The sequence below is a fragment of the Telopea speciosissima genome, chromosome 1 (assembly GCF_018873765.1).
Source record: "Telopea speciosissima isolate NSW1024214 ecotype Mountain lineage chromosome 1, Tspe_v1, whole genome shotgun sequence".
Taxonomy (NCBI): domain Eukaryota; kingdom Viridiplantae; phylum Streptophyta; class Magnoliopsida; order Proteales; family Proteaceae; genus Telopea; species Telopea speciosissima.
This window is the reverse complement of record NC_057916.1, coordinates 83,307,607-83,314,613: the sequence shown is the minus strand read 5'-3', so window position 1 is coordinate 83,314,613 and position 7,007 is coordinate 83,307,607. Positions and strand designations below refer to the sequence as shown.

The window sequence follows — 7,007 nt, the reverse complement described above, 5'->3', positions numbered from 1 at the left end:
AACCAAACCACGTATCTCTTGTGCACTTCTCTCTCTCACTCTCTCTCTTCTTTTTCTTCATTCTTTTCTCTACCAAGTTAGAACTTTAACTCGCATGAGAAGCTCAGGCCAAGTTGTTGAGCCATGAGAGAGGGAGAGAAACTCATCAATATTACGGTCAACCATACTCATACCCACCCAATATCGAAAAGGGGGGGGGGGGGGCGGAGGGAAGAATTTGTAAACTCTTGAGTTTCCGAGCTTCCAAAATTCACAAACTGTGATAGCATGGGAGACGAAGAAGCAATGTTGCTCCAACTTTGTAGAGCCCGACACTCTACCCCACTTAATAATCCGACCATGAAGAACCAAATGAGGGTCAAAGAGACCGTGGAAGCGACCCACGCCTGTTGACGCAAGGGACAGTAAAGTAGGATGGGCTCAACTAACTCTGCACAAGAGCGATATTTATTGATAAAATACTGATAAACTGGATTTTATACTCCCACGGACATGCTAACAGGGTTTCAGGAATCAATATCAAATCATCTATATCGATGTATACAGATCGATATTGATATCAGGTAGGCACAAACAGGGGTGTCAATTCTAGGCTCGACCCGACAGGCCGACTGGTTAAAGCTTGGCCCTGACTGATTCGATTATTAAACGTGTTGGCTTTAAGCCCGATAAATTTAATAATCGATCATTCCCGGTGTAAGGTCCTCCCCGTCGGACGCTCGACTGATTATATACTTGATCTCACCCTTAATTAGTAAGTTTGGAAATGGCAATTGAACGAAAATAGATACGTTTGGCAATTAAACAGACTAGACGGTAATAATACTTTTCAAAAATTCGATGTAATAAAATGCATAGGATAATAATTTGATACGTGTTTAATACGATTGCTCTATAAACAAAAATACGGATATATATTCACTATGTAATAGACATGCACCACCTAATAAACAGAAGGAAAATTTATGAAATACCCCCTGAAAATGGATCGAAACTCAGATCACCCCCTAAAATTTGAAAATACACAAATCACTCTTATAGTAACGGTGTTAGTCTGCTGTTAGTTATTGGTGTAAAATGACTATTTTACCCTTGTACATTGAAAAGACAATTTTAACCCAAAAATCAAGTGGGATGAAGGACTAAAGCGTTTCACCTTCTCCAGCAGCGGCACCGGAACCATATCTTCTCCTCCATCTCCGACCAACCTGCATCTTCAATGGTTATATTCTACACGCTCCATCTCTCCTCTATCTCTCTCTTGTAACTCCCGGAGGTGGGTTTCTCAGGCGCAGTCACTGCGAGATGACCATTCGATTACAGAGAATGAATTCTGAATTCAAAAGCTAACAAGGTAAAATTAAAGAAGAAACAAAGAAATCCTAAAAAGGATTTTTAAAAAATGAAAAAAATCAAAGGCGGAATTCAAAAGTGTGGGGGTGGTGGTTTTATCAGTAGGGCATGAATAAATGAATCATCACTTGAGGCTGCGGGGGATGAAGTGGGTAAAGCAACAGAGGGTGCAGCAGAGATTAAACCGGTGGGTTCCAGAGGGGGTTCAGCCAGTAACTCAGAAAAACAGCCTACGTTGAATCCCACATGGGGTGTTGCAGGAGTGAGAGTATCAAAACCTTCCCAGTCCATGGAAGCATTTGCATCACTATCCACTAGTAGTTGTTTCCAAGTCCCTGGTACCAGGGAGTCAGGAGAGAACCCAGAGTCGACCAAATTAAGAGTCTCAATGCGTCTGTCAACAACCGAATCCTCCACAGTGTTGCCCGTGAAATTAACAGGAAGTGTCGGCAGCGAACAGAGAACTAGCAACGGAACATCCAACGAGCGATTATCAAATCCATCAACCAATAAAACCCTAAAAACGCAGGAAAAACCTGCAATTGAAAATCCAAAATCCAGCCCTCGCTGTTGCACTTCTGCTGGCCATTCAGGCGGTCGGCCGCAGCGCCGTCCGAAACCGGTGAAGAAACCTCATGAAGATGGCTTCACTGACGGACACAGCAACAGGGACATCAGTGTGAGACAAGCTTCGAAGGACCATGGGAGATGGATCACCGCTGGAAGAGAGAGGGAATCAACTCGGGAAGAAATCACTTCCCAAAAATAGCGAAAAAAAAGAAGAAGAGAGGGAAACAGAGAGGACAGAGGAGACAAAATCAAGAAATCTATAAAAGCTAGGTACGATCCATCTGGCCAGCAAACAACAATCCACCAACAAAATATATAAACAATTGTTGACTGGTCTCCAAGTCCACAATTTCACACTGATCAGATGAAGAGCCAACAACCAGCAACAAATACATTTGAGAAACCCACCTCCGGGAGTTACAAGAGAGAGATAAAAGAGAGATGGAGAGGGTAGAACATAACCATTGAAGATGCAGGTTGGTCGGAGATGGAGAAGGAGAAGATATGGCTCCGGTGCTGGAGAAAGTGAAACGCGTAAATGTTATGTTTTTATATCTAAGGGTAAAATAGAAATTATACTCTTCTCAATGGTAGTTTAGGGATTTCAGAAAAATTAACTAGTTGACTTCATCAGTTAACTAACGGTAGGGTCTAATTTGAGTATAGGGCTCTAATGCAGGGGGTGATTTGAATATTTTTAAATTTCAAGGGGTGATCTGAGTTTCGATTCATTTTCAGGGGATGTATCATAAATTTTCCTAAACAAAATAATAGCACATAGACAATGATTTTATCAAAAAAGAAACCTCACAACTAAAATAAATACAATATAATATCCCCTATTACAGCTCATAAGATTATCATTTAACAAATCAAAATATCAATAAAAATATCTCATCCGACATAAGATGAGCTAACATCACCAATGGAAGTTCATTTGCCTCTGTAATCGTCGATTCACCCAGCTGCAATTAACCAGCCACCCGAATTGAAATGAGAACGGAGATGAAGAAGATGAATGGAATGGGGGCAATCGACGATTAGGATTCGAAGAGAAGTAGACCAAAATCGTATTATGTGAGGGTTTTGTTCTGCGTTTTCTTCTTCTTCAAGTTTTGAGTTTTTTTTTTTTTTTTACAAAACTAAACTTAAATTAAAAAGTATTAAACGTGTTTAATTCGTGTTTAATACGAGTGTACTTAAAAAATGAGTATTTTACCATATATAAAAAAATATACGATAAAATAAATTTTGTTTGAATTAAACATTCAGATACGTATATAATACGTGTATTATACGCAAACTTACTAACTAAGATCTCACTTGATCCTTTATTATTGTTTGAAATTCTCATTTTTCCCTCCAAATCCCATAAAATAAAGATTCCAACCACAAAAAATGCATGGCATGTGCAACTATGGTTGCTAATTTTTTATGCAACCCATCATCATGTTCCAATGCTTGATGATGAGTCATAAAAGCAATCCCCAATCAAAGATTGACACATGTCCAATTTAGCGCCGAGTGAAAGAGCCCGATCACGAGAAGGAACCACGCCCCGGTCCGCCTAGGGCCGGTCCGAGTGGGACCCTCAAGCTGACCTCTCCGGGATCTGCAATAAGGCCGATCTCACCAAGGTCATCAACTCGGTCGACATCGCTAGGGTCATTAACCTGGTCTACCACTCAGGGTCATCCACTCGGCCGACCACTCAGGGTCATCCACTTGGCTGACCACTCAGAGTTATCCGTCTGGCCGACCTCGCCCAGGTCGTCAACCCCCTCGTCCTAGTTGACAGCCAGACCGACCACACCCAAGTTGGTATCTAGGCTGACCTTGCAACAGTCGGCAACCGAGCCGACCACTCCAGTATCGGCCATTGGTCACCAAGTCCTCCCACTAGGCGATAACCGTAACCCGCCCAAATTGCATAGCCACGTCAGCACATCTCGACGATCACGAGATATGTTAAGTCAACCGAATCAGGGCGTTATCCAACGACGTAATCGTATCACACCCAAATAAGGACTCTTACCAAGTGAAGAGTCCCCTTACGAATATGACTATGCCTAATAGACTCCTACTAAAAATAGGCTCTTACCTTACGAGGAATCTTCTCTACCGCCCTATCATTGTATAAATACTCAGGTATGGTGCTCAAACGCGGATCTCACTTTTTGCGATATTGAACTACTATTAGAACGGATACCTGACTTAGGCATCGGAGAGTCCTCAGCCGGAACCACACTGGCTCTCCTTTGCTCACTCAACTTTTTGCAGGTTCATCCCAGGTAGACAAACCAGAGGTTTCCTGGTTTCATGACACAACACTTGACAAGGGAGAAATACTCTCTCGCTCTCTGAGGTTCATCCAAAACATCAAACAATTGTACAGTCGTATACTCCATAAAAACCTTAAGATCTGATGATGGGTGGATCTCAATGAAATTTCTGGGTCTCATTTTATTGATATTTCCTTCCAACCTACTTTATAGAGCAATTTTAGAATTGCACTGTTTAGAGTCCGTTTAAAGATCATCAAGTTAAACAGGTCAATAGCCCCGCTTAAGGCCCGATTATAGTAGCTCGATTATAGCCCGAGATTGACCGATCGACTATACGTAAACTATGCCATGTCCGTCCATGCTAAGCCCGATTAGCTAAATGGGCGTTTACAGTGCAGGGTTTGAAATTGGTTAAGCCCAAGTAGGCAAGATCGAGCCAGACCGGTTGACACCCCTACGGAGGGTGAATTGGTCAAAATAATATTAATATCGACATTCTTTTGGGTAAAAATGTTATAAACAAAAGGATAAAAATGTTAAATATTATCCGATACGATTGATATTTGATACGCACAGGTATCAGTATCAATTTCGGAACTAGCCGATTCCCCAATCGGACACCATGAACTGAATCCTTGCATGCTGCAGCTACAATAAACCCTAAGAACTTTTAACAAACCCTAAATTCCCTCCGAAACCCTAAAAGCAGACCTGAGGAAGGTTATATAAACCATCGTCGAGCACATTCTAAGGTGCTTCTTTTCGTTTATTTTTCCCTATCCAGCAACTGTTTCTCTTACTAATCTGCTCGAGGTCGAAGTTACAGCGATGAGGCCTCCAAGGTGTGTACTAGCTATTATCTTCAATCTTACATATCTCTATTATGTGTTTTATTGAGTGACATGGAAATAGTGGTGGATGATGTCCGTCATTTCTACCCTAATTTCTACTGACTTGCAGGCCCAGGGGGGGGGGGGGGTTGGAATCAGGAGGACAAAGTGATGGAGGACGGAGAGAGGAAGACGAGGCGGCGGAAGGGCCGCGTAGGGGGCCGTGGCGGCGGAATGAAAGGGGGCAGTGAGGTAGTGATTGAGGAAGATGATGCTATCTTCACTAACTTGGTCCCTGGTGACAAGAGGGTAGTCTTGCAGGTGAATTTTCTAGTTCCCACCCGTTCGCAATATTTTCTTTAGCTAAAACTTAGCGTTCTTAATGTACCTTTGCTCTACCACCCTTGCTACGTGAGATGGCCTGTAGATGAGGTTATTGACTTACCTTACCATACAGAGTTACTTCATGCGAGTGAATTGCTCCTTTTCAACCCCACCCCCAGAGAATCACAGAATATAGCTTTGTGTGTCACTTGATTTAGTTATTTTCAGATCTTTTTGTGAATCCCTCTCCTTTCATCCTCACTCCTGACGACGGTTATGTTGGTTCTCCAGTAATGTAGAGTTTTGTGATGGAAAGTACGCCTCTCTACAAAGCAGGGGTAAGCAATGATTTTTTTTTGTTGTTGCTGTTTTCAAATTCTCTTTTCATCTTTTCTTTTCTTTTCCTGCTTATTTCAGACTCATCAGAACAGCTCCTATGGTTGGAAATTTCTCCTCGTATATTAATCATTGTTTACCGTTTTCTTCTTTTTTTTCTCCAGCTTAGTCTTTCCCTATCTTGATAATATTGATTGATATTCTTTTAATTTTCTATGTTTAATATTTTCATTAAATTTGAAGAAGTTCTAATTGCCTTCTTTCTATCTCTTTTAAATTTGAATTATTTGTTGACGTGGATGTATCCAGAGCTTTTAGAATTTGTTGTTCATATTTAAATATTTTTATTTTTAATTCATTTTAAATCTTTAAAGCTGTTTTCTTGCAGTGTTATAATCTCTATGATACATCTTCTCAATTATGTTCCTTGGTGAATGCACCAGAGCTAATATCAAGTGTTTACTCTTGGGATTTTTCATGTTCCTTTAGGCTGGCTGTTTGTATTCTTTTCTACTCCCCTATTTTGGGGAAGTATCTTTCCATTCTTCTTGGCCCATTGAATATAATTACATTATTGATTTAAATAAAAAGATAATACTTTTGAAGATATTTCAAGTTCCTTGATGGTGGCTGTTTGTATTTTTTCCTTTATTTTTCTACTCCCCCATTTTGGTGCAGTATCTTTTGATTCTTCTTGGATAATTAAATTATCGATTTAAAAAAAAGATGATGCCTTTGAAGATCCCAATGATTGTTATTTTTTTAATGGAATTTACACGCAGTTATTGCACTTAGTTTTCTGAGATCAAGCAGATGATGAGTTACTCGGATTCCCCTTCAAGACATTTGGGTGATGTAGTCTCGAGTTTCTGATGCAAATACACACAGTAAATTTGGAATTTGAATTTTGTTTTAGCTTATGTTTGTATATGCTTGTATTGCACATGCACTTATTTCATTCAGTTCTCTGTGATAAAGCAGATGATGAGTCACTCGGATTCCCTTTCAAGACATTTGGCCAATGTAATCTTGAGTTTCTGATACAAATTCATATAATAAAAATTGAGGGGGGGGGGGTTTTTGTGTTTTTTTTATTGTATTAATTGTTAAAGCTAGAGTAATAAGTGGGAAGAATGTCATGGTTCACTCCCTTGCTTTTGTTATTAATTGCCTTAAATGGCCCCCTTCTTTCATAGGCATAAAACGTTCAGGTATGGATTAGTAATTAGTCATAAAATTTAATTGTAGTCAGCTTCTTTTTATTTGTAAATAATGGTTTCCAATATAAGGATCAAATGCTTCGTGTTTT

The 7,007-nt window shown here is 40.1% G+C and overlaps 2 non-coding genes across 2 annotated transcripts; both read left to right on the top strand.

Moving 5' to 3' along the window:
- Positions 1–6,505: 6,505 nt before the first annotated feature.
- On the top strand, positions 6,506–6,575 carry LOC122649242. The gene has a single exon (XR_006331215.1). It is a non-coding gene; the product is annotated as a small nucleolar RNA snoR60 (small nucleolar RNA).
- A 98-nt stretch (positions 6,576–6,673) lies between these two features.
- Positions 6,674–6,743, top strand: LOC122649244. Its single transcript, XR_006331217.1, has one exon. It is a non-coding gene; the product is annotated as a small nucleolar RNA snoR60 (small nucleolar RNA).
- The last annotated feature ends 264 nt before the right edge of the window (positions 6,744–7,007 follow it).